We start from the raw sequence: 26,997 nt of genomic DNA, 5'->3' as shown, positions 1-26,997 counted from the left end.
CCTCCCTTCCCTCTCTAAAAATAAGTAAATAAAATCTTTAAAAAAAGTTGCTATTTTTATTGAAATTGCAATTAATATATACAATAATACAGCAAGAACTGGTATGTTTAGGATGTTGAATATTCCTTTCTAAAACTAAGTTACCAATTTCCACTTATTCTACTCTTTTCTCCCAATTGTCTTATAATAACAAAAATGGTTTTTACAGTTTGGTTCAACCAACATTTAAATAAACTATAGGCATTGTACTTTGTTAATGTCTCTCAAATCTCTTTTAAGCCATCTGTCTCCCTGCCTCCCTGACTTTCATTTCTACATTTATTTGTCGAAACTGAATCCGTTGTCCTGTGGAGTTTCCCACCATCTGGATTGTGCTGATTGTACTCCCATGGTGTGTTTAGCATGTTCATCTGTCCTTATTTCAGAAAGAATGCTACATAGGAAATGAACTATTCTAGTCTTTTGGTGTGTGTTTGTCTCAGAAGCATTTCAATTTCACTGGTGTAGATCTTCTTTATTTCTTTTTGTGTATGTCCTAGGGTTTTTAATGATATACCCTCCATGGAAGGCAGTTTAGGAATACTTATCAAAATTACAAGTACTTGTGTCTTTTGACTTAGCAATTTGATACCTAGGAATTTATCCTGCAGAGATAATTGCACACCTATCAAATGATGCATTTCTGAAATTACTCATGGCCTCATTATTTGTAATAGCAAAAGGTTGCAATAATATAAATTCTTAGTAGAACACTAACTAGGTAAATTGTGACATATCCATATAGTGAAATGCTATACATCTGAATTTTAAAAGATGTGGAAGCTCCTCATGTAATATTAGGAAATAGTTTTTAAGACACGCTACTAAATGAAGCAATGAGTTTGCAAATCAGAGTGTATAGAATGTATATTATGTTATAATTTCTGTAAGAAAAGGGAAAATTCATGAGGTCTGTGCAGAAAGTATCTAATATAAAAAATGGAGACATTTATTGAAGAAGATACGAGAAACATTGTACACAGAATAATGAAGCCACAATTTCCTTCAAAGTAGGTACCTTGGGACCTCACACAGTTCTCCCAGTCACCATCAGCTGCCCTGTTATATTTTCCTGAATCTCAGTGATGGTCTGAAATCTCTTTCCTTTCAAAGGTGATTTTAGTTTTAGAAAAAGCCAGAAGTCACAGAGCACAAAATCTAGGCTGTAGGGGGACTGAGGCACCTGGGTGATTTGATGTTTTGCCAAAAAACTCTGCATGAGACATGATGCACGAGCAGGTGTGTTGTCATGATGAAGCTGCCAATCACCAGTTGCTCACAGCTTCAGCCTTCTGAATCATTTTAATAGTTTCCATGGATGAATGTTCAAGCTTAATGCAAAATCTGATGCAGATTTGTCGCTCTACTCGCTCAGTCATTTTGGATGCAATGGCCACACGGTACACATGGTCAGTCAACGGTGTCTACCATCCCCACTGATTAGTACAGTGAAGTTGTCATTGTTCACACATGTGCATTCTAGTCCACTCTCCTTGGCTGTCAGGTTACATTAATGTCATGCAAACCATTCTCATTATATTAACAATGGCTGGACTTTTTTCCAGACAGACCTTACATAAGTGAAATCATATGATATTTGTCTTTCTCTCAATGGCTTATTTCACTTAGCATAATCAACTCCAGGTTCATCTGTGCTGTTGTGAAAGGTAAGATTAATGTAGTTTAAAAGACACATAATAAATTGTCATCAGTTTGCTTTTGTTTTTAACACACAAGTCAGATTTTCTAGCCCTCAATAATTCTGAATTGGGCAATATATAACTTAACTTATGATTACTTATTAAGAAATATTTTGTGGGTTTGTGACCTTATCACACAGAACATGGCTACATGTCATATTTCAAAATTACTTTCCTTGGCATAATTATGTTAACAGAGTGAAATTATGTTCACGTTTGAATCTGCATGGCAGCCATCAGCACCATCTGCTGAAGGCTCTTCTTGGTGTCTGTGGTAAGATGGCTCTCTGAGATCAATTTTCTTTCTGGTTGTAGTTTTCTTTGCTGTTTCTCACTTTTAAGCCCTGAAAATGGATGGCATTTTAAAAGTCTTCAAGTGGTTTTTTTAGCAATCAAGCTCCTAGACAACAAAAGGTGTCTTCAGGGTAGTGAGTTATTTTAAGATTGAGAATCCGGTATGATTAGACAGTGTATGTGTAGCCTCTAAGGATCATTAAAATTATTAATATGAGGCAAAAATCCTAGACTAAAGGGCTTCTGGAAGAGCATAACTCACTTCAGAATGACACGACTTTAAAATATTTTTATAACCCATTATTTAAAAGGGAGGCAATAAAGTGATTTCTCTAAATCAGCACTTCTCAGTGTGTGGTCTGGAGATTTCTGCATCAGAATTTCCGAAGAGATGGTGAATATGCAGGTTGGGGGCTATATCACCAGCACCCTGAATCAGAAATTCTAGACATGGCCCAAGTTGCTCATATTAAAAGATATTTTGTGTGATTGTAAGATGCAATCAAGTGTGAACACTGAGTTGGTAGGGTACCAATTAGGGTGTGCCTGTCAGTAAACATGAGGTTAAAGCAGGGCAGTGACAGTTTGACACAAGTAGGGACGTAGAACTAATTACAAACAAGGCACTTTACAAGTTAGCCCATTTATTCTTGTACAATCCAGTGTCTGTGATATTTAGATTTGTTTCTAGGATTACTGTTTAATACCTACCTCCTCCGAGCCCCACGAGGGTAGGAAGCACATCCGTCCCACTCAGGGCTCTCTGGGCCCAGCCTATTGCTTGGCCTAAGACTGCCCTCAATATTTGCTGAGTGAATGATTTAGGTATGTTATTTCCATTTACAGATGAGCAAACAGAGACTCAGAGATGGTAGATAGCCTAAGACCACACAGTTTATAGTGAGCAGAGAGTTAGTCAGAGCTGGACCCCAAGCCCAGGCTTCTACCCCCAGCACCCTTTCCTTGCCATGGGCCATTAAGTTTGCTTGCAGAGGAGACCTATATGCATATTGCCTGTTAAACACTCAAATCTTCAGAACACCCTGTAATGGACTTTGTTTAGAAAATGCAATATGTAATGGGCTATTCTAGAGTGTGGTAAATATCCTGTTAAAAAATAAATCAGCAAAAGGAGATAAAAGGATGGGAAGGAACATCACGATTTTAAATAAAAAGATTATGGCGTTAATTTCCAAATATATGAAAAAAAAACTTACACAACTCAACAGCAGGAAGACAAATAATCCAATTAAAAAATGGGCAAAGAGCCCTGGCTGGTGTGGCTCAGTGGATTGGGTGCAGGCCTGCAAACCAAAGTTTTGCCAGTTCAATTCCCAGTCAGAGCGCAAGCCTGGGTTGCAGGGCAGGTCCTCCATAGGTGGCATATGAGAGGCAACCACACATTGATGTTTCTCTCTCTTTCTCCATCCCTTCCCCTCTCTCTAAAAATAAATAAAAAAATATTTTTAAAAATGGGCAAATAACCAGAATAGACATTTCTCCAAAGAGGATATACAGATGGTGGCCAACTGACATATGAAAAGATGCTCAACATCACTGTCACTAATCATCAGAGAGATGCAAAGGAAAAGCATAGTGAGATATCACTTCACACCTGCCAGAATGGCCATAACCAATAAATCAACAAAAAACAAGTGCTGTTGAGGATGTGGAGAAAAGGGAACCCTAGTGCACTATTGGTGGGAAGGTAGACTGGGGCAGCCACTATGGAAAATAGTATGGAGTTTCCTCAAAAAAATAAAAATGAAACTGCCTTTTGACCCAGTAATTCCAGGAATATATCTTAAGAAGCCCAAAAACTATATCCTTATCAGAAAGAGTATATGCCCTTCTATGTTCACAGCAGCATCATTTACAATAGCCAAGGTCTGGAAACAGCCTCATTGCCCATCAATAGATGAATGGATAAAAAAGCTGTGGTACATTTACACAGTGGAATTCTATGAGGCTATAAAAAAGAAGGAACTCTTACCCTTTGTGACAGCAAGGATGGATACATGGACCTGGAGAACATTATGCTAAGCAAAATAAGTCAGTCAGAGAAAGACAAACACCATGTGTTCTCACTCATATGTGGAATCTAATGATCAAAACAAGCTGACAAACAAAACAAACCCAGAGGCATGGATACATGGAACAGACTGACAGATCTCAGCGGGGGTGGGGGTGCAGGAGGGGGAGGGAGGGAAGAACAAAGTGGGGGAAGGGGACACAGGAGGGGAAACTGGGGACATCTGTAATAGTGTCAACAATAAAAAACAAAATAAAAATAAAAAATAAATACAAAGATTAGGGAGGTTTCACTACATAGGTGATTTTTGAACGAAGGCTTCAAGGAAGAAACAAGCTACTGATAATTGGGGTCAGAGGCCAGGGCTTAGCAAAGCAAATGCCTGAGGAGGGAGTGTATCTGTTTAGTCCAAAGATCAGCAAGAATCTGACACAGATGTAATGGAGAGGATGAGAAGGATAGTGGGTGAAAGCTTGGTCAGAGTGAGTAGAGGAAGAACAGGAAGAAAGGATTTAGAAACTGAGCCAAGACAATTCTTGAGGAACAGAGAAATCAGGAGTAGCCAAGAGAAAGGAATAATCAAGACAGGGTTTTCTTTGTTTGCTTCTTTCAGGCAAGAGAAGGAAGAGGATGCGTATTTCCTGGTAGTGATGCTCCAGGAGAGAAGGACACTGAGGAGTGAGTGGTGTTGCGAGGAGAGGGTGAGAACCTGAGCACAGGTGGGGGCTGGCCTTAGACAGAAGCAGACGATTCACCTATAGAAAAAGGAGAAAAGGCAAAGTGGATGGGCGCAGGTGCTTTTAGGTGGGGGCCTATGGTAGTGGGAGGCTGTGGAAATTTTCTGATGGATTTCATTTTTTCTCCATGAAATAGGATGCAAGGTCATTAACTGAGAACAAGTCTGGGAGCAGGTGCTAGAGAACCTGCCTTAAGAATGTTTTTCACTGCATCCTACTTATATATATATATGCACTGTACTTGGTAGCTCTGCTTAACATATGGAAATATCTTAGGTACATACCCTTGCCAAATCAGTATTACTCATCTTTGGTTAGAATTAGCTTGGAAAGTAAACTGCACAAGTAATGAATTTTGAAATATAAATTAATACAGAGTGAAAACCTCCTCTGCTCCCATTTGTATTACAAATTTATTCCCTCAAAATTAGTTCATGTTCTGAATGTCACTGAGAAGTTTAGTGGATCGCAGATGTGTACCCCAGAAGTGGGTTTCCAGCCATCATTTAATTGAAAGGGTCATAACTAAGTTTCACCATATGGGGCTGCCAGATGTAATCAATGCAATGTAAGTTTGAAGAAGACATTATTGAATGTGTCAAAGCACATTTTATAAGCAATAAGAGCTATTATTTATGCAACAGAAATCACTCTAATGTATTATGAAATTAGAACATCAGTGGAATCTACAACTGTTTGAGGGTTAATATAGAATGAGTAATTCTGGTTGAATGATAACATACTATTTAAAGACGTACATGAGTCACATAATAAAGGTATTATCCATCACTCCTTCACCCCACTACATCAATAAAACCTGTAAGGCTAATATGGCTTAAAGTTCTAACACAAATATAGTTGAAGATACATTTGAAAATTGATACAGTTGGGAATTTAGTTTTATTAACAAAGAATGTGGGCAAATTTCTCAGCCATAAAGTAGAGGCCCATAAAGTTTTTAACCTGGGGCCAATTGATGGTTTAACACACCAAAACTGCCATCACCAAACTTTTGGCTTGTTATCTGGACTCTTCAAGTCTCAAAGCTGTTGAAATTCAGTGGTGGTCTTGCAATGGATAAACTTTATAACAAAACCAGTGATCCCAGAAGTCAATTATTCGAATGTCTGAAGTCAGTCTCAGAACAAAAGATCACACCTGAATAAACCGTATAAGAGGCACTGTTTACTCCCTGTCTAGGTCAGGTTGAAAAAGGCTCTTGTACAAGCAAAACCGTGCATCAGGAGTAGCTGTGGTGCTGGAATTGAATCCTGCTCAAACACAGAGGTATACATTCTACGTGCCGCCAAACAATGTGCACTCCAAAACTGAAGATCTGAGACTACCCCCCACAGAGGATAATCATCTGGTCTTACTGTCCTCGATGGTAACTGATTTGCAGAATTGTGAGGAATGAATCTTAAGTGTTAATGCCCTAAACCCCCATGATGTGGAACTCATTTCCCTCACATAATCTGGACACATGTGAAACCATGAAGGAAAGGCAAATGGATATTTTGAGTTATGTGAACTTTGGCCAGATTAGAAAAATTCAGGAGAGCTATTTCACTAAATTATCCATAGGGTTTCAGCAGGTTAAGACCACACACACACACACACACACACACACACACACACACACACATTTGGAGCCAGGCTACCAGAACTGAGGAAACTCCTGTTGACAGCTCATGAATTTAAGCTGAAGCAGGATGTTCAACTCAGGGACATAGTGTGAGAATATCGGAGTTTCTCTGCTCAGCTGCCTCCCGCTGTCTTGTGCCTGGACAGCATGTGGTACGCAGAGTTCCAAAGCCAGGCAGGCACATCTTCTCTTGACATTAGTTACCAGCCAGAGGCTGGCACTTTTCCTACCAGAATCATTGAACTTTGGTAAGATCCAATTGATGGCACCACACAGAGAACTGATGTGAGCAGCCAGCTGAACCACAAAGACACAGGCAGCAAGACTAATTTAAGCTTGCTAGTGAAGCAGAATTTAAGTAGATTCTAAAACAATCCCCAAGGCATAGTGAATGTGAGAACATTATCGTGTACTTTTAAAGAGCAGCCTGTAAGTGGTCTTTCCCTGATGGATGGGCATTAAGTGTTTACAGAGAAATAGTAAGAGGGGGCCTCAAGGATGCTGGGCTTCCAGGCCAATTCTGTTGTACTCTTGCTACCATTTTTAGAGGCTGAGTTACCACCATCACTGTTTAGAATGAAATTCTTAGCCTTTGGCACCTGAATACTTCTGTTACTCTTTCAAACCTCACCTCATTGAAAGGTGTCCCCCAAAAGTCATTTCCATTTGTGTACGAATGGCTCTCAGTGCAGTCTCTTGCCTAGATTCTAAACAAATGTTTGTCACAAAATAAAAAAAAAAAAACAGAGAGAAGTAGCTACAATTTTGGAATACAAATGAAAACTGGATTAAGAATGGGAAGACTTGAAGTTGAGTTCCAACTCCACCACTCACTAAATGACAAACCTTTTGCTGGAATTCTGGTTCTAAGTCTTTGAGATGGCAATAATAATACCTTCTCCATCCTCCTTGTGAATAGTTACGAGAATGCAGGGGGCATAGGAATCTCACTCCTGGCTCTATAATGCCTTGGGCAAATCGCTGGCTGGCATCTATTTCCAGGGTCAAATGTGGATCATAAAAACTTCCCTATCTCTTCTTAGGCTTGTTTTATCAGGGGCCACTCAAACATCAGAAAGTGTTATGGCTTTTTTATTTATTTTAAAAAATATTTTAAGTTTTAATTCTGAAAAACCTTTAGACTTACCAAAGGGTTAAAAAATGTACACTATTTACCCTTCATCTGGTTTCCCTGAGTGTTGACATCTTAACTACACCTGATACAGAATTATAAAAATCAATATATTAACATTGATCTAATATTATTAACTGATCTATAGGCCTTATTCAAAATTTTCCAGTTCTTCCACTAATGCCCCTTTCTGGTCCTGAATTCTATCCAGGGTCCCACACTGCATTCAGTTGTCACGTCTCCTTAGTCTCCTATAATGTTAAAAAAAAAAAATCTTGTGGGTAGATACATTAAGACTATGCAAATATCCTGTTTCTCATTATACTTTTGGCTACTAATTTTAACATCCCTTGATTATTCTCACCTGCAACAATTAACATCATGTTTACTAAATGGTGATTCTTCTTGCATCATTCTTTCTATATTCATCAATTGGAATTCTACTGTAAGGAAGAGCTATCCTTACTCTCTCATTTATCTATGTATGAAAATTATTTGTTTGCATAAGCATGAACACATAGGTATTTAATTTATTCTATGAGTTATCGTCAGTTGTTTTATTTTTCAAATTGTCCTAGATTTGCTGACCTTTTTAGATGGTTCAACTCACATAGATCAACATCTTGCTAAATAAATCAATCCTCCCTCCCCACCACCCTGGCCTGCAAGAAATGCCTGTTTGGATGTGTAGCATATGAGAAAAAATTAAAGTGTACAGTCAAGAAGAAAAAATGTCCAGGGGATCAAGGGCACAGGATACCGGATTCAGACACCAGCAGCTCTAAATGAAGACAAAAGACCTATAAGGAGACAGAAGTGCAGGATACTGAATACCCCAGGCACTTGTACTCTGGCTGGAGATTTGGCCATCTGGCAACTGGCAAGGGTATTTAGGGATCTGTACATTCCTGGTTAATTTGAATATTGAGAGGCCAGTGAGAAGTATGAATTTAATAACTATGCTGTGTGTGTGTGTGTGAGAGAGAGAAAGGGAGGGAGGGAGGGAGGGAGAGGGATAGATATCATTAGTATTTAGGCTACTTTAATGAGCGAGAACTTCTGAAAACACATAAAATCAATCTTGAGTATGATTCGTATAACGCATATCCCCGTGCAACAGACAGATGATCATGTTTGTTCATCAAATCGCTTATGAATTCATCACACAGACTCATACTTTGAATGTTTAATGTATCCCTAGCACTGTGCAAATACCACAGATGTGAGCAACAATTAAGCACTGCCTTTAGTGGTCTTGCAGTATGGTAGAACTGAGTGCTTTTCAAACAGCTGGAATGTTGCAGGTGGTCTTAGAAAATGCCTTGGGCTTCATCAGTAAAGGATGGCAAGGTGGTCTTTGATCTTTAAGATTGTTTCCAGTGCTAAGGTCATTTGATAATGATTTACTAACTTGACTATTTAAAAATTGCTGTTTAATATGTCTTTCTCTCAAACTATCCTAATCAGTAATAGGTGCACTTTTCTCTTTAATACATCGCTTTGGAGCTGCTTAAATATTGAGTCTCACAGAGGTGATTGATTCCCTACAGGTAGAAAAACTCATTTACATACAGTTTCCAACTCTATATTTCACACAGTGACTTAGGCTCATGATATAATGAAGAGTCAGTTGTGATTCAGAATACATTATTATTATTTTTTATTGTATATCTCCCCAGGAAAACATAGCACTATTGAGTGTCTATTATATCCTATGGCGAACTTCAATCTTAGGTTGCAGCGTTAAGAGCTCCTGGTTTTGGTCCCATATGCTCTCTTTGAAATGACCTATCAGAATACATTATATTTAAAGTTGGAGGCAGAGAGTTGGTTGCATATTATAATTACTTAGGTTTTTTTTTTTTAGTCTTCTTTTGATTAATGGAAATCAAGTAGCTAATCTAAATAATTGTAGTGGCAGATAATTGCTTTCACTGCTATGACGGCATATTAATGACAAGGGGAATGTGCTTGTCTCTACATCTTCCAAAATAATAAAGATGCCTTATCTTATGACTGATGGACAGATATCCTTATTAGGAAGTTTAATTAAGAGAATAATTTTGGAAAATCAGTAATACCTATTTGTTTTAATAGCTAATAATATAGGCTTTAGGTTTATTAACCTAAACCTAAATTATTTCATTACTACTAGAATCTCAGAAATTACAGAGAAGTGAAAAGCATATAAAAACCAAGTATTAAAAAGGACTTTTTATGCTATGATATCAAATGCACATTTTATATTTCCTGCAATTTCAAGTATGAATGGCTGGTGATATGGGTCTATATTGTATAAGGTTCCACTGCTAACCGAAGGCTGCCTTATAGTTACCTCTTTCCTAACCCCTTAACCTAAAATAACAGATCTTTTTACAAAGCATAACTATACCCCAATGGGCTTGTTTGAAGGAGTCTAGGACTATCACGTTCTTTTCTTAAAACAAGAACTGACTTTTCACTTGTATGTTTATTTTAAAACATTGAACCTACCAAGTAGATTCTTCACTAGGAATTGCTTCCAAACTCTCATTCTGAACTATATCATGGATTAAAATGTATCACTTCTCCTCTACAGATAAGTTTACGGTAGATGTGGAGTTACATGTGTAATGCTTATACTGAGAGATAGGACCCGGTAACCTGTAAAAAGAGTTAAAAGACTAAAGGAAACGTGAAGAATCAGATTTTGTTAAATGAATATGTTTTGGAAATATCAGTTCAGACAACAGAATGGCTCCCTGAGCTGCAGGGGATACAGGGAAGAGTTACCAAAGATGTTTGTGAACAGCAGGAAAGGAAGAAATGAATTCAGGGTGACCAACTCGGTGGTCAGCGGTGATGGGAATCGAGTCAGCAAGCAGCTACTGCCTGAACTCCATGGTGGGCCTGCAGACCTGCAATGAAAGACTTAGGAGATCCTGAGGTGGAAGAAAATTAAGGATCATAGTTGATCAAATCTGGGAGCACTACAGAGTGGCAGCTTGAAAATAAATTATGTCATAACTAAACCAACAATGAGGGCGTGTCCTGTTACCTTCCCTTCTTGAATATAGCTCTACTAGAAGTAGTTTTACTTCTTTTTAAAAAAGCATTTTATTTATTTATTGTTAGAGAGAGGGGAAGGGAGGGAGAAAGACAGGGAGAAAAACATTGATGTGAGAGAGAAACATTGATTGGTTACCTCTGGCATGCCCCCAACTAGGGCCTGGACCTGTAACCCAGGCATGTGCCCTGAGTGGGAATCAAACCAGCGACCTTTCACTCTGTGGGATGATGCCCAACACACTGAGCCACCCTGTCCAGTGCAGTAATTTTACTTCTAACAGGTTACTCTCATTAGTGACATTCCCAGTGTGCCCCAAAGATGTCTAAATTTAGAATTTGTAGCATGGATTTCCTTAAGGCCAGGTCATAAACCTTAATATTATTCTATGTTGACATTTAAAATATTCAAGTTGAGCAGTGTCCATGTAGTATAGAAGACAGAGCTTCATGCTAGAAACTGCAACTTATGAGAAAACATATGCCCCATAGAAGCAAGGCACTTAGAACTGCTTAAACATTTCAATTGCATACATGATCCAAATGCTTGTAAACATTTTACAATTATAGACCAGTAGAGGGCTTTAAGAGGCACTTTCATCTATTTCAATTGCTGAATTTGTGTCTCTGTAGCCCAAGGTCTGGCTGTAATGTGTGGTTCTATCGGTTGATAGATTCTCACTTCTCCTATTTCTGGGATTTGTGGACATCCTGTGGTGATTCTAACCCTCATCCCTTTCTCCCCTCTGGATTTCATGCCTAATTAACTGGTATAAAAATGACTGCAGAGCTCACAAATTCTTAAACTGAGATAAAACAAAGGTAAATGTGGCATAACTGAGTCTCTCCCAACCACAGTCATTAGGAATATAAATATTTCCCTTGAAAAAGGAGCTTGAAGTAAGATTAATGCTTGATTTTGGAGAGTAAGAAATCTATTCCTCCCTCCTTTTTTTTTCTTTTTAAATTTTGGGCTAGCAGGTGTATTTAGAATTAAATGCAAAGTAATATACCTAGAGGAACATGCCACAAGCACACATTAAGATAATATATTAACATATTAATTAACATGTCTTAACATATTAAGACAAGTTAGCATTTCCTGCTGTATCCTTTACCTTTGTTTTATTTTTAAACATTTGATAAAATTTTGTTCTAGTTTCCTTATTACCAGCATCTTATTGGATTTTTGTATTTTGGCCCATTCTCCAGCTCTATTTTTCAGTAGGGAAGTTTCACACACATGCATGAAATGTGTGCATTCCATATTATAAAGTAAAACATGACAAGTTACAAAGCAGCAATATTTAGTATCAGCTCACACGCAGGATGAAATCCCAAACCGTGTGTGTGCATGGGTATGTGTACACATACATGCATCAGAAACTTAACTGTGCTTATTTCTGTGTGGTGTCAGTTTTCTTTTTGTTTATATATATTTTTAAATCAACAGAATTAATTTTTTTAAATAAGAGTCAAAATTTGCAACCAGGTTATAAGGGTAATGGGGCACCTAAAAAGTCTTGGTGAAATAACTATTAAAATGTAAACCCTAAATCACCTTTGGATCTCTTAGCCAGAAGAATAAAGCTGGCAATTATTACAGATAAAAAAAATAAATACAAATAAATAGCCACTCTGTAGTAGGCAGTGGAGGTAAGGAACAAGTTTAAGTAGTTTACAAAAGCCTGCAGAGGTATTCTAACGCAACTAACTCACTGCGGCCCACCCCCACCTCCTTCTCAATCTTCATGAAGCCCAGGGCTTTTGATAATCACCAGTATAAAAAAAAGTAAATCACCCAGGTGTAGCTCAGTGGATTGAACATGGGCTACAAACCAAAGGGTCACCGGTTTGATTCCCAGTCAGTGCACATGCCTGGTTGTGGGCCAGGTCCCCAGTAGGGGATGTGCAAGAGGCAACCACACATTGATATTTCTCTCCCTCTTGTTTCTGCATCCCTTTACCTCTCTCTAAAAATAAATAAATAAAAATTAGAATTACATTTTGAAAAAGCCTTTATGGTTTCCAGTATTTGTTGAGTACCTGCTATTTACTAAGCACTTCCTATGTTTTCTTTTATCAAACCCCTCAGTGTCACAAGAAAGGAACTTCACAAAAGAGGAAACAGCAGCTCATTCACTCAACAATTATAATATTTATTAAGCATCTACTATATACCAGGCACTTTTCTAGGCACTGGTGATACAGCAGTGAACAAAAGACACAAAGTATCTGCTTTCAAAAGCTTACAATGTAAGGGCTCAGAAAAGTCACCTCACCCAAAAGGAAGATGACATTTGAGACCAGCCTGTGCTCCACGTCCTATATACCCCACTTTCAGAAGCCCCTCAGCATCACAGCCTTTCTGAACACTCTGGTTCTCTTCAAGCCCCAACATACAAGATAGACTGTTTTTCGCTTGAAGCAGATAGCATCCAATAGGTACCTGGGCCCTGGGCGCAGAGTGAGGAGCACAGCCGACAAGAGCCCTGCCTTGTGGAGCTTAGTTAGCACAATAAACACACAAGTATCTAATTGCAAACTATGTTTAAATGCAATGAAGAAAACATAGTAATGAGCTATATGAAAGAATCACAGGGGCCTGCTTTAGACTGGGGAGGGATCAGGGAATACCTGTTTGAGCAAGTGTTATTTAGCCTGACAGCTGAAGGATAAATGAGTTAAGGAGGGAAGCAGTATTTCAGACACAGGGAAAAATGAAGACCCAAGGGCAGGAAGGAGCCTTAAGAACAGGAGGGGCTGAAAGAAATCAGTGGACAAAAGGGAGAGAGGAGGCTGGGTTACGTAGCTAGGGGGCCGCCCATACAGGGTTTTTGAGGAAGCAAGGATGTCGCATATTCTCTTAAATGCAGAACATTTAACAAGCTATTTACAGAATGGGTTACAGGGAATCTAGAGTAGCAGCCCAAGGACAAATTAGGTGGTTATTGCAACCATCTAGTCGAAAGGAGATTGTGGCTGGATTAAAGTGGCTGCAATGGAGACAGAAAAGGAGTAAATAGATTGTGGAAATTCTTATTTAACAGAACTGGACAGAACACAGGTAACGGGAACAGTGAGTCAGGATGGCACCCGGGTTTCTCCTGGACCACTGGGTGTGTGGGTGTGCCCTTCACTGAGATGGGGAAGAATGGACCATGAAGAGAGAAGGCTGAGAGATGGGGATCAGGAATTTTGCTTTGAATAGGTAAATCTGAGATGCTTATGAGACCTGTACTTGGAAAGTTAAGGGAGGAGTTGATAAACAAGAATCGAGTTCAGATCCAGGATAGAGATGCATTTGGGAGTGCTCAGCACATGGAAGATTATCAGGATGATGAGATTTCCCTCCTAGGGAGTGTGGGAAAGAGACGGCCTATGGTGAAGCTCTGAGAAATTCTCATAAGTTAAAGACTTAGTGAGATGAAGAAAGAAAATGATCATTCATGTGCTCACAGGGCCTGGCAGAGCGCAGGGACAATTTGCATGGTAATTACTAACCTAGAAACCAAACTATTTTAGCTTCTGTTAAAAAAACACTTTCCCAGTTTGGAACGATATATTCTAGGTTGGAATAACAGATGTACGAGGTTGAACAATGTGAATTGTCTTTTTTGTAGGTCAAAAATAGCCACATTTGGGCAATTTCATAAAGTTCAACCTTATAAAACACAACTTGAAACAAAACCCACTTATATCATGGGAAGGTAAACAGTGCTAAAATGTTGCCCTTGGTACCTGAGTAGTAACCTTTTGCTAACGTTAGAGGCCTCTTTTACAAAAGATATTAAAATAAATTGTGCTGAACCACTTACCCATTAGTTTTACCCTGGCAATTAAGCTGACAGCCTGAAAATGCCACTGACAATTCATAACTGGATTCTGACTATTGATACCCCCAATATTATTCCCTGGTAAATCTACACACTCAGGAGGGTAAGCGTGTGCGATTTCATACATCTCAACTTTTCAGTCTGGCTTTTAAAAAATTCTGATTTCCTATTCCTTTCTACAGGGAGAAAACATTTAAAGAACATTAACAGGCATGACTGACTGCTCTATAATTTAATATTAGCTTGTAAAGACTGGTTTTGAAAAACTATTCTGATACAATTTGAGTTACTTTCTATAATCACAGGTCTAGTTCATTTTACCAAACAGGCATAGTCCAAATATACGTTACTAAATTCAATAGTGTATTTTAAACATACCAAGGGCTCATGATTTTAAGCTGGGATTACAAACTCAGATGTCAGATGTGTGAACTGGACTAGCGTAACAGAAAGGAATGGCAATTCAAAAGGATACTCCTCACCTAAATTTTTTCTTCTAAAACAAATTATGCCAAACAATGCTGTTGGGATGAGATGAGACGGGAGAATGTCAGCTTGCCAAGCTGACAGTTTGGGATATCTCATTTAAAGTAAACTTGTGGTGGGTTTTCTGTATTATCACTAGACATACTCGACTTTGCCTAAAGATAGAATGTTTATATATTGATTTCATGGTTTTTTTTAAAAGGGTCAAGCCTATAATTGTAAATGTCTTAATTTTTTTAAGAATGAAAGATTTCACAGTTGCAGAATGCAAGTTGCAAAACACTGCATAGTAACTAGGGTTCATTCTATAGAAACACACCAAGGATTACGGTCACTTCTGAAGTAGTGAATGGGCTGTGTTCAGGCTACAAACAAATGTAAGCCTGGTACAAAGTGGTGATGCTTGTGGTAACCCCCATAACTTTCTATGACTCACTCTCCTCATCTATAAAACAGGGATCAAAGTAGTACTTACTTCATAGAATTATTATAAAAATTAGGGGGTATAATATATGTAGGTAAAGATACTAGCACAGTGCTTAGGTCATAGTAAAGTTCAGTCTCAAAAAAAACACAACAACAACAGTAAAGTACTCTGGATTTCCTTCTGACAGTACCCATTGTTCTCTTACTACTCTGCCTTTCTCTTCATGCACTAATAACACAGTCCACAGGATGTGTAAACAAGTAGCAGGCACAAGATCATGAACCCATTGCTCAGCTTGCCTTTTCTGTTTCATTAATCTCTATGAGCAGTAGCCTATGTTCCCAAGGTAAAATGTGCTGCTGAAATACTTCTTGTAGAATTTCCTAAATCCAACCTGAAAAAGAGAAAGTCCATATCACGATGTACAACTAGTCATCTCTCATGTGTGTCTCTACAATACACACACTGCTATTAACAAACATTAGATGCTTGGATGAACACACATGTGGGTATGTTATAATACATAAGAACACTTTGTTCTTCTGAATTTCTCTGAAAATAAGTCACCCTGGCTTTGCATTTTGCCAATATCCATGAATTAACTACTTAAGGACCGAAATTTCTTTCATCACTTGCATGACACTTTATAAAAAGTTCCCTCTTTGGCATGTCTGAATGTTATTATTCTGAACTTGCTGTTTTTCACTCATCCACCTAATGCCTACTGAACATGGTCCCAGGCGCAGGCCGCTAGACTCGACGGAAGCATCACGACAGGCATTCTTCAGACAACGATGATTTCTTTAGTTCCACCTTTCCCTCCCCTCACCAATATCAAGAGGTTTTTATCATTAAATAACTGTTAATTTGTTAAACAGGGCTAATCATTATTAAATAGTAAATTAAATGGTATATTCAAAGTAAACAGGCTCTAAATGAGGGCTTAAGGGGCTACCAGACGAATAAATTGAACTTTATAGCAAGAAATTTGGCTGGAGTAGGAAGCTTATTTCCTGGGTTCAACGGAGTACTTTGGTGGGAATTATGAATCTACTGGATAAATGAGATCTTCCTGTTAAAGGTTGTCATTTACAAGGTATTCTAAGCGCAAGAAAGAAAACATAACCTGAAATATGAGCTGGTGCACTATTATATTTAAAGTGGAACTAGGTTTATGTTTTTGTCAGCCTTATAATCAAATGGTTGTCTTTGCTTGTATAAAGATAGTAATTAATTCTAGTTTGTCACAGATGGTTAATGATTCCCAGTGATGGATTATTTATGCTAGTTAGCTAGCTGAACATTATGTTTTTTATAAGGGCAGTAAGCATAATTAATACGTTTTGTAGCAGTTAAGAAGCAGGTGTCAAATCAAAAACTAAAATTTTCCAATTAGGGGACATAAAAGGAACGTGAAATGAGAGTAACAACAAAAATGAAAAGAGAGGAAATGAGACAGTATTTCAACTAAAACTGTCTTCATTAATCTAGAAGCAAGGTGAGGATTTTTATATAGTGGTGTATCATGTCTCAATAAGCCATTACTTTGTATAATATGAAGCAAACTGAAGCAGATAAATGAACATAATCCTTTTAAGACAAACATTTAAATGTTTCAACTGATTTATAACTACTAATCTTTTTTAAGGTTTTTGAACTTATTTTTTTATTGTGGCGAAAATTAAAAACTTTTCCACATTAAGTATTTTTGTTTTTACAATACTTTTTGAACTATTACAATCATTCATTCTATTTTATTGCTCACACTCACAACTTTCGTATTCTTCCTTAGCCCCAGCTGGCTGGGTCTCCATTAAAACAATATACGACAACATTCTCTATATAAGACAAAGAGGCCGTTGGTGATTACAGAGAACTAGCTGGCCTTCAAATACAGTAAGCACACATACACTTACCTGTGGGCTGACTTCTGACATGTTTTGTAATCCCTGTACTGTAGCTGTTACAGGGCCAAAAACTATTGAATCTGCATCTCAAATTTCCTCAGACGTGTATCGTCATTGCTACCACCTCTGGGCCAGTGTCACGGCTTCTGGTTCTTCCCAAGTTCATGTTGGTCCTTTCCTTATTCTTAACTTTCAACGTTTACTTTTTTCCCTTGAATCTAGATCTGACCCCAAGGGCCATGTTTTCTTTTTGGGATTTTTGAAATGTATTTTACTTCGATATGACCAGTACAAATAGGCTCACAGCTATTAAATCTTTGCCAATATAAATTACTCCTTCTTTGCACAGATGAGTGTTATTTTGCCTTCAGTATGCTTGTCTCACAAGTATGGACACTCTATATATTTTTGAATGATTTCATCTATTATTGCTTTGCCATCCTTTTACTTTCAACTGATACTGTTTTGCTTATTAGTCTCTTTAGAAAGCGAGCTGGGTGAGCCCTGGCTAGTGTGGCTCACTGGATTGAGTGTAGGCCTGAAAACCAAAGGCTCATGGGTTCAATTCCCAGTCAGGGCTCATGCCTGGGTTACAGGCCAGGTCCCCAGCTGAGAACATAGCCACAAGAGGCAACCATACATTGATGTTTCTCTCCCTCTTTTACTCCCTCCCTTCCCTTCTCTCTAAAAATAAATAAGTCTTTTAAAAAATGTACACTGGGTATTATCCACGCAGCATGGCTGTTTCTACCTTCAATAAAGGACTAAACTCATCGGTAATTGTAATAAGCTTGTGTACATTTTTGTCATGGTTCTTGTTTATTCTTTTTGTTTTGATTTTAAATATATTTTTTTCTATGAATGTGAAGAAAAAAATAACCTCTGGCTCCACAAATTGTAAAATAAGGCATTTAAATATGGTTTCTTCCACATTTTCCTGTTTTTGAAGTGATCTTGGAGTTCTCGATCCACAGTATTATTTTTTCTACCATTAAGACATCATATATTTTATGCCCTGGCTGGTGTAGCTCAGTGGATTGAGGGCAGGCTGCAAACCAAAGTGTCGCGGTTCAATTCCCAGTCAGGGTACATGCCTGGGTTGCAGGTCATGACCCCCACCAACTGCACATTGATGTTTCTCTCTCTCTCTCTCTCTTTCTCCCTCCCTTCCCTCTCTAAAAATAAAATCTTTAAAAAAAAGACATCATATATTTTATAAAAATTATTTTTAACATATTGTTTTAAAATGAAGTAGAAGAAACTATTTAAATGTCATTTATTTCATTATTTTATAGTCCCAGTCTTGAATTCTGCATATGCATGTTATTATTGTTGGTGGTGGTGGTGTGGGTCTCCCCTCATTATGACTGAGAAAACCATTCTTTTCTTCTTTTTTTATTGTCATTCAGTTACAGATGGCCCCATCCTCCCCAACCCCCTCACCCCTACCCCATAGCTCTGCCCTGCCCCATTCTTTTATTCTTATGCACACTGAATCATAGCTAGGCTGGACAAGGAGTTTGGAATCATAAGCTTATTCCATTGCAATTCCATACACACTGTTCGATTACCTCCCGTCACCAGGAGCTGCAGAGGAGAGGTGTGATGACAGGCTGTTTTCATCTTCACTATTTTTAATGCTTGATGTTGTTTAGGTGTTTGATTTTTTCCCCTTCATTTTAAAATTTAAATAAAAACACACCGTTAACAAAGTGCGACTCAATTTCAGTCTCTGTTCATTGGTTTTACCTGGTGTTCTGAGGCCAGACAATATGAGAATATTTCCTTCTATGTCACTTTCCTCTGCTAGACTGGTTTCCTTATAATTCAATCTTCCATAACTCTTCACCGTTTTTTAAAATTTTATATTATATTCACTCTTTTACATATACACTTTTAAATTGTACAATTTAGTGGTTTTAACATGTGCATAAAACCATACAACCATCACCACTGTCTAATTTTACAAACTTATCACCCCACAAAGAAACCCCATAACCATCAGTGGCCACTCCCCACCTCCCCCATCTCTCATTACTAATCTACTTTCTGTCTTTATACATCTGCTTGTTCTGGATATTTCACATAAAATGTGGTCAGTTGTGTCTGGTTCTTCCTGTTTAGCATGTTTCCAAAAGTCATCCATGTTGCAGCATCTATCAGGTCCTTCATTCCTCTGGATGGTCAACTAATATCCCATTGTATAGCTATACAACATTTTGCTTACCTACTAATTCACTGATAGACACTGTGCTCTTACTGCCTTTTGAGACTTATGAATAATGCTACTGTGAACATTTGTGTACAGATTTTTGGGTCAACTAATTTGCTTTTAATCTTTATTATATTTTTTCCAATCACCTTTTAGTCCCCTTATACCCCCTCCCCCCAGCAATCACCACATTGCTGTCCCTGTGGTGAGTCCTTTTTGTTCAGTCCCTCCCCCCACCCAATCTGCCCTCACCCCAATGGCTGTCATCTGTTCTCCATCTATGAGTCTGTCTCTGTTTTGCTTGTTAGTTCAGTTTATTCATTAGATTCCATAAATCCTTTGCCTATTTTAACTGTTTTAGGTTTTTTTTTAAAATATTAAGAGCTCTTTATAGTCTTTGGATATAAGCCTCTTCCCAAATATTTCATTTGCAAATACTTCCTTCCATTCTGAGGCTTGTCTTTTCACCTTCCTGATTGCGTCTTTGAAACACAAAATTTTTCAAATCAGTGATGTCCAATTTATTTATGCCTTCTTTTGTCACTTAGGCTTTTGGTGTCATATCTAAGAAACCACAGACCAGTGAAAGGTGACAACAATTTATCCATTTTCTTCTAAGACTTTCATAGTTTCAGCTGTTATGGTTAGGCCTGTGATCAATTTTGAGTTACATTTTTTGTATTTGTCAGGTAGGGTTCCGTTTCATTCTTTGGCCTGTGAATATCCATTTGCCTATCATTTACTGAAGACTATCTTTTCCCTTGTCAAAAAACAATTGACCATAAATGCAAGGGTATGTTTCTGAACTCTTATTTCCATTTGATACATACATGTATGTCTAGATTCTCTGCATTTCCACTTGTCCATTTTTGCAAAAAAAGGTAGCTGATAATTTGATGCACTGAATCTGTAGATTAATTCGGGGAATACTGCCATCTTAACAATATTGTCTTTCAGTTCACAAGTATAAAGTATCTTTCAATTTATTTAGGTCTTCTTTAATCTCTTTTAGTGATAGTTTGTGCACCATTTTGTGGTTTTGGTGTAAAACTCTTGTACTTCATTAAATTTACTCCTGAATTTTCACTGCTTCTGTATAAAATACAATTGATTTATCTTGTTCCAATATCTTGCAACTTTGTCGAACTTGTTTATTAGTTCTAACTGTACGTGTGTGTATTCCTTAGGATTTTGTGATATACAAGATAGATCATCTGTGACCAGAGATAGATTTACTTCATTTCCAACCTGGATGCTTTTTATTTCTTTGTCTTGCCTAACTACCTTTGCTAGAACCCCTGGTAAAATGTTGAATAGAAGACATCCTGCTCTTATTCCTGATCTTGAGAGGAAATATTCAGTCTTTCACAATTAAAAATAGAGACACCTGTACTTGAACAACAATAAAAAAATGATACTAGTTTTGGGGTTTTTGGAGATGTCCCTTATCAGTTTGAGGACATTCCTTTCTATTCTTGGTTTGTTGAGTGTTTTCATCATGAAAATGTGTTGGATTTTGTCAAATGTGTTTCTGCCTCTATTTAGATGATCGTGTCTTTTATTCTATTGATATGGCATATTGCATTGATTTATTTCATGATAAACTAACTGAATTCTTGGAATAAATCCCACTTGATCATGGTATGTAGTATTTTATTGTTGCCAGATTTTATTTGCTAGTATTTTGTTGAGGATTTTTGAGTCTATGTTTAGATTTTGTAGTTCTTTGTAAATTGTTTGGTAGTTTTTGTGGGAATCTGTCCATTTCACCTAAGTTATCTAATTTGTTACCATATAATTGTTCATAGTATTCCCTAAGAATCTCATTTTATTTCTGTAGGATTGGTAGTGATGTCTCCTCTTTAGTATACTCACTTTTAAATATCATCTTCCTCTGAGTTCTCATACAGTATCTTTGCCTCTATTTTAATTGACGGGCATGGCTTTCTACAACATTCAATATGCCGTTTAGTTTTAATTACAGACATTCCTCACTTTACTGAACTTGGAAGGAACTGTGTTTTGCTTTACAGATGGAAAGTTTGTGGCAACCCTGTGCAGAATGTCTATTGGTCCCATTTTCCAACAGGATTAGATGATGGTTAGCATTTACTACTGAAAAGATATTTTAATATTTTTTAAATTAAGGTTTATAAATTGGTTTTTAGGCATATGTTATTGCACATTTACTAGACTACAGTATAGTGTAAATGTAACTTTTATATGCACTGGGAAACTAAAAAAATTGTGTGACTTGCTTAACTGCAATATTTGCTTTATTGCAGTGGTCTGGAAGCAAACCTGCAATATTTCCCAGGTATGCCTGCAATTGTATTTTTAAGTCTGGGCTTTACTTTTCTATACATTTAGGCTGTTTGGCTTTTATATCAATCTGACTGTCACTACAGAACATTTTGTGCAACTCTTGAAAATTTCTTATGATTATATGATACCCTTCCCAGTTTACTAAACATTTATTGTAGGGGTAGGGAGTACTTAAATTTAGAGATTCAAATCTCCATTTGAATTAAAAGTTACAGCTCACTTAAAATAGTAAGTCATAATAACAATTGAATAAATTTAGTAAATATTTAATGAACATCTACCACATGCCAGGTATTGTGCAATGTGTGTTATGTGAAATCACATAAATAGCCCTTGAGTCAAGCTACAGATTAAAAACCAAATTTGAACCCAGTTTTGACAGACCCCAGAGCCCACATTCTTATACTAGTAGCTGACAAACATTGTTTAAAAGGGTCAGATAGGAAATATTTTAGGCTTATGGGTCATGTGGTCTTTTTCACAATGAGTCAACTCTGCTATTGTAGCAAGGAAGCAATCTTAACAATATGCAAATGATGGGCATTCCTGTGTTCCAATAAAATTTGATTTACAAAAAAAGGTAGTGAACCAGCAAGCTCTAGCTTGCAGTCCCTTGCTTTTAACCAACCTACCATGCTGCTCTACTTCTACTTCTCAAAGCCTTCCCTGATGACAACATAGAGCATTTTCTTCTGCTTCTGGACCTGTACCAGAGTAACTGTTGCAATGCTACAGTCCTAAGATACATGCCCTTGTTTATATATATATGTGTCTTGAATTATCAAGGAATAAGTGATTTCACATACAAGTTGGCCAAAAGTAATTTTACAGCTGTGAGTGCACAAGAGTTCATTCTTGTGTTATTATTCATTATTATTTTCCATATGGACAGCTTGTATTTTGCTCCAACCTGTATTTTGCTGTATATCTTTATATCACTCAACTCCATGCTATAGACTGTAAGAGTAAGTTAGAAATTTATATGTAATATCTGTCTGGAAAGTTGTGTCCTAGTAAAGCCACTCACCTAAGGTCACATGATAAAATGTAAAAATTGGACAATAAAGTGTTGATATGGAAATGCAGAAAACTGAAATATAGCCAAGGTTCTATGGTTAACATCTTTGATTATGACTTTTTAATATTGAAAAAATAGGGTTTTTATTTTCTCAAGTTTCAATTTTCTCCTCAGATTTTCCTATTTCAAGGAGTCATCACTGAAAGTTTAAGATGTATCATTGTAAGGAGTCATAATTTAGGTAGTAATCAGCACAGATGTCAATAAGTTTTTACATTTTAGAAATGGATAATAACACCATTTAAAACTGGTGTTATTTAAAAATGGTGTTATTAGAAATGGAAAATAACACCATTTAAAAATGGTGTTATTTTTAACCAGGATTAAAAAAATTTACAGTGAATTCCTCTGTATGAACAATGGCTTGTTTTGTGTTGATAACAAATGTTCTTAAAAATAATCATAATATTCAATTGTGAATTCTTTTCATTTCCTTATACCCATATTCTCAAATGAAGTCTATAGGGAAATTTTTGATACTTTGAGGTTTAAAGCAGATTTATGATAAAATTGTCCTTTGACTAGAAACTTGGAATGTGGTAGTCACAGGAATGAAAACGTGGTGTAAGAAGATGCGAGTTTCCTAATCTGGGGATAAAACAGACAAACCAGTGGCACTGCGTCAGAATGAGATGGAATACAATTTAAAGTTAACAAGGTTTTAATTATCAGATTATAGTTGAAACTATTGACTGGTTACTCAAAACTCATTCTCAAACCATGGTTCTCCCGTTTGATCCATCACAAAGGCCCAAAATCTTCTTTAACGCCGGGGGCAGCAGCCACCTGCCATGGGCCAGTAGATCCACAGCAAACATTTGCTGGAGATCATTGAGAAACGCTTTTTGTTTCCCGATTAAAAGAGAAAGGCTCAATATCTCCACCCCATTCCTCATTATTCTCCCCATGAACTGGGATGTGATATGGGAGTCAGCAGAAATGCCAGTCTTGCAGTGAGCAGGACAGAAAGCACTCAGACAAAATCCTGACAACACTGAGCCTTTAAACAAAAAGTAAAGAATTACTTTCTAGACTTCTTGTTTTGGAAAAATAAATCTGTTTTATGACATCATGCATAAAACTGAAAGCATTTCTAACTGATAGATACTTTAAAAGTTTTTTTTTTTTAATTGTCAATTATGCCCTGGCTGGTGTAGCTCAGTGGATTGAGCGCTGGCTGAGAACCAAAGTGTCACAGGTTTCCCAGTCAGGCCACATACCTGGGTTGCAGGCTACAGCCCCCAGCAATGGCACATTGATGTTTCTCTCTCTCTCTTTCTCCCTCCCTTCCCGCTCTAAAAATAAATAAATAAAATCTTAAAAAAATAATAAATTGTCAATTATTTCTGGACCACATAATGTGTGTAAAAACTTGCTTTTAAGATAATCTTGGAGCCCTGACTGGTGTGCTTAGTTGGTTGCACAATGTCCTGCAAAGCAAAAGGTCGCTGGTTCAATTTCTGGTCAGGGCACATACCTGGGTTGTGGGTTCAGTCCCAGGTCAGGGCACATTCAAGAGGCAACCAATCAATGTTTCTCTCTCACATTGATGGTTCTCTCCCTTTTTCTCCCTCTCTCTAAAAATAAATATATAAAATCTTTAAAGGAAATTATAATTTTGGGTAAAAAGATTTTTCTCAAAATGTTTAATTTTACCTTACTCATTATTAGCTAAATCTGATGCTATATTAAAAACATGAATAGTTATTAGGCCTTTATAATTTTAAGTTATTAGCATTTTATTTTTAAAAGAACTCATCAGAAACTTTGAAATACAGAAAAAAAATTGCCTTCCTGTCTTAGATTTAGTCAATGTACCTTGTGCTCAAGACCTCATAATATGTAATTTCTTTAATGTTTCTTGATTTAGCAAAAGCAAAAATTATACCATTGTTACACAGCTGTGAAAATAGTGGTATTTTACAAATTTCGTCCAGTATTATATGTTAAACGAAATGATATACAATTTAACCTGCTTTGAACATAGAGCAAGTGATTTAATATCTGTAAGCAATTTGAGATACTTTAGAGGCTTTTTAACTAGAAGGCTGAATATATTTAAAAAACATTAATTGCTTCAATGATTTTAAATTGCTCTGTGAAGTACACAACAATTAAATGCTCCAATAACTGATTTAAGTGAATGACCAAAATTATACATCATAATACAGTATCTATAGCATACTACTAAAGGTGGGAAAACAATGAAATTAACCCTTCATATTACATAAGATAAAAGGACCTCAAATGAAGACTAGTTTTTCAAAACAAAATTTAAGTTATCAAAAAATAGCAGAAGCAATCCAATGTAGGGAAAGATGTCAAAGTATATCCGTGAGCTCTTCTGAGTCCATTCAAAAGAAGCCAGCATGCATCCTGGCAGGGTCTCAGCTGGTTAGGGTGACAGTCTCATATGCCAGGGTTGCAGGTTCCAACCCAAGCCAGGGCACATACAAGAATCAGCCAATGAATGCATAAATAAGTAGAGCAACATATTGAAAATTGATGTGTTTTTCTCTGTCTTAAGCCAATAAACAACAACAAAAGGAAAAGCCAAAATGCTAGAGGAGTGGGGAGGAGGAATGATGGACTATGAAGCTGATAGGTAATTACTGAATTGTGCTGTAATGTCGCTTTATGACACCTGAGTTACTGTTACTGAGAACTCTGATCTGAGCTGTATAAGGGAAAAACAATACACTTAGGAAAATGAGGTTATTAAATTAAAGTAAATTCCCCATCTTCTTTCCTTCCCATACTAAATTGAGCTGTAAGGAGCTCAGAAGATTCCCTTCCTAGGCTGAACCAGAAGGGGGCCTTGAAGGAGTGGCTGGAATCTGAAGTAACATGCGTACACTTCAGCAGCTGTGCTGTGCAGGCAGCCAGCAGTGAGCTCTCTTAGTGCCAAATCTCAGAACGCACCCCCTGCCCATGCTGGCTCAAAGATGACAAATACCTGTATAATTTAGGCACAGTAAGCTTGGATAAGGCCTCCCAATGTAACCATTTCACTAAAAATAAAACATTCAAGACCAGTTAAATTTTGGTTAAGATAAAGCCTCACATTACATTTATATACTTTTCTCTAAGTCTGTATTTCTGTACCAAGAAAAAACAGTCCTAAAATATACATGTATGTATGTGTGGGGAGTGTCACCTAAAAGTACATCTTTAAGTCAGCAAAGTTTTAGAGGCAAGGGGAAACCACACAAATTTCAAACAACACCCAATTAATAAATTTATTTTTAAAGTACACACCTGCAAGGCTGCACTTAATAGCAATGTTTGCTCTATTCATTCAGAAAGCCAACAAAAGACAGCAACATTTATATTAACTTCTATATAAGCAACTGTTGTGGGCAGAGGGCTGAATTTGATACTAAAAATGGATGTATAAGAAAAATTCACTTTTCTAGTGTACTTGACTGTGAAAAATGCAAAATGGTACTTCATGTAGGTTGTCAAATATTTAAACAAATTGTTACCAAGTATAGACTATGCATAAGGTTCTCAGATAAAAAGGTACATGGAACTGTCTTAGCTCTGAAGATGCTAAGCATCTGGTAAAGACAATCATGAACTCAGCGAGGCACAGTGCTAAGCACTAGAGTAATGCCAAAGAAACGTGAGGAAGGGAGATGAAGCAATGATTAGCTCCAAGCCTATTTGTCCCAATAAGCATGCTAGTGAGTGTTAAAACACAAAAGACAGTTACATATCTGCAATTATTAAATTAAGAACTATTTACAATTAACTAGACTTCTCCAGATCTTATAATAATGAAAAGAAAAAAAAACATTTTTGTAGTAAGGAGGTATACTAGGGATAAATAGTAATGGAAAAAATACAATGAAAATAAATAAATAAATAAATAAAAGGAAAAACATTTTGAATTCTTAATTCTAACATTATTTCTGCAAGGTCATGTGCAAAAAATAAAATGCCCAACTCCACACACATGTCGACACAATCAGCATGATTTCTTCTTATTTTCTCTCTCTCTCTTAGAAGGAATGATTAGAAAAGTGGATAGGCAGACTCAGTTTTTATAGAATGAAATGTGCTCTTTATAGATAAGCTTTAACAAAGGTATTTTACCTGA

The 26,997-nt window shown here is 37.0% G+C and overlaps 1 protein-coding gene and 1 non-coding gene across 2 annotated transcripts in view; both read right to left on the bottom strand.

Moving 5' to 3' along the window:
• Positions 1 to 26,997, bottom strand: part of SERPINI1 (serpin family I member 1) — a 76,159-nt gene that overhangs the window by 43,894 nt on the left and 5,268 nt on the right. The gene's annotated exons all lie outside the window — the stretch shown is intronic.
• Positions 9,243 to 9,369, bottom strand: LOC114491236. Its single transcript, XR_003684041.1, has one exon. It is a non-coding gene; the product is annotated as a small nucleolar RNA SNORA25 (small nucleolar RNA).

This window comes from Phyllostomus discolor, chromosome 2, assembly GCF_004126475.2.
Source record: "Phyllostomus discolor isolate MPI-MPIP mPhyDis1 chromosome 2, mPhyDis1.pri.v3, whole genome shotgun sequence".
NCBI classification, from domain to species: domain Eukaryota; kingdom Metazoa; phylum Chordata; class Mammalia; order Chiroptera; family Phyllostomidae; genus Phyllostomus; species Phyllostomus discolor.
This window is presented reverse-complemented; position numbering and strand designations above follow the sequence as displayed.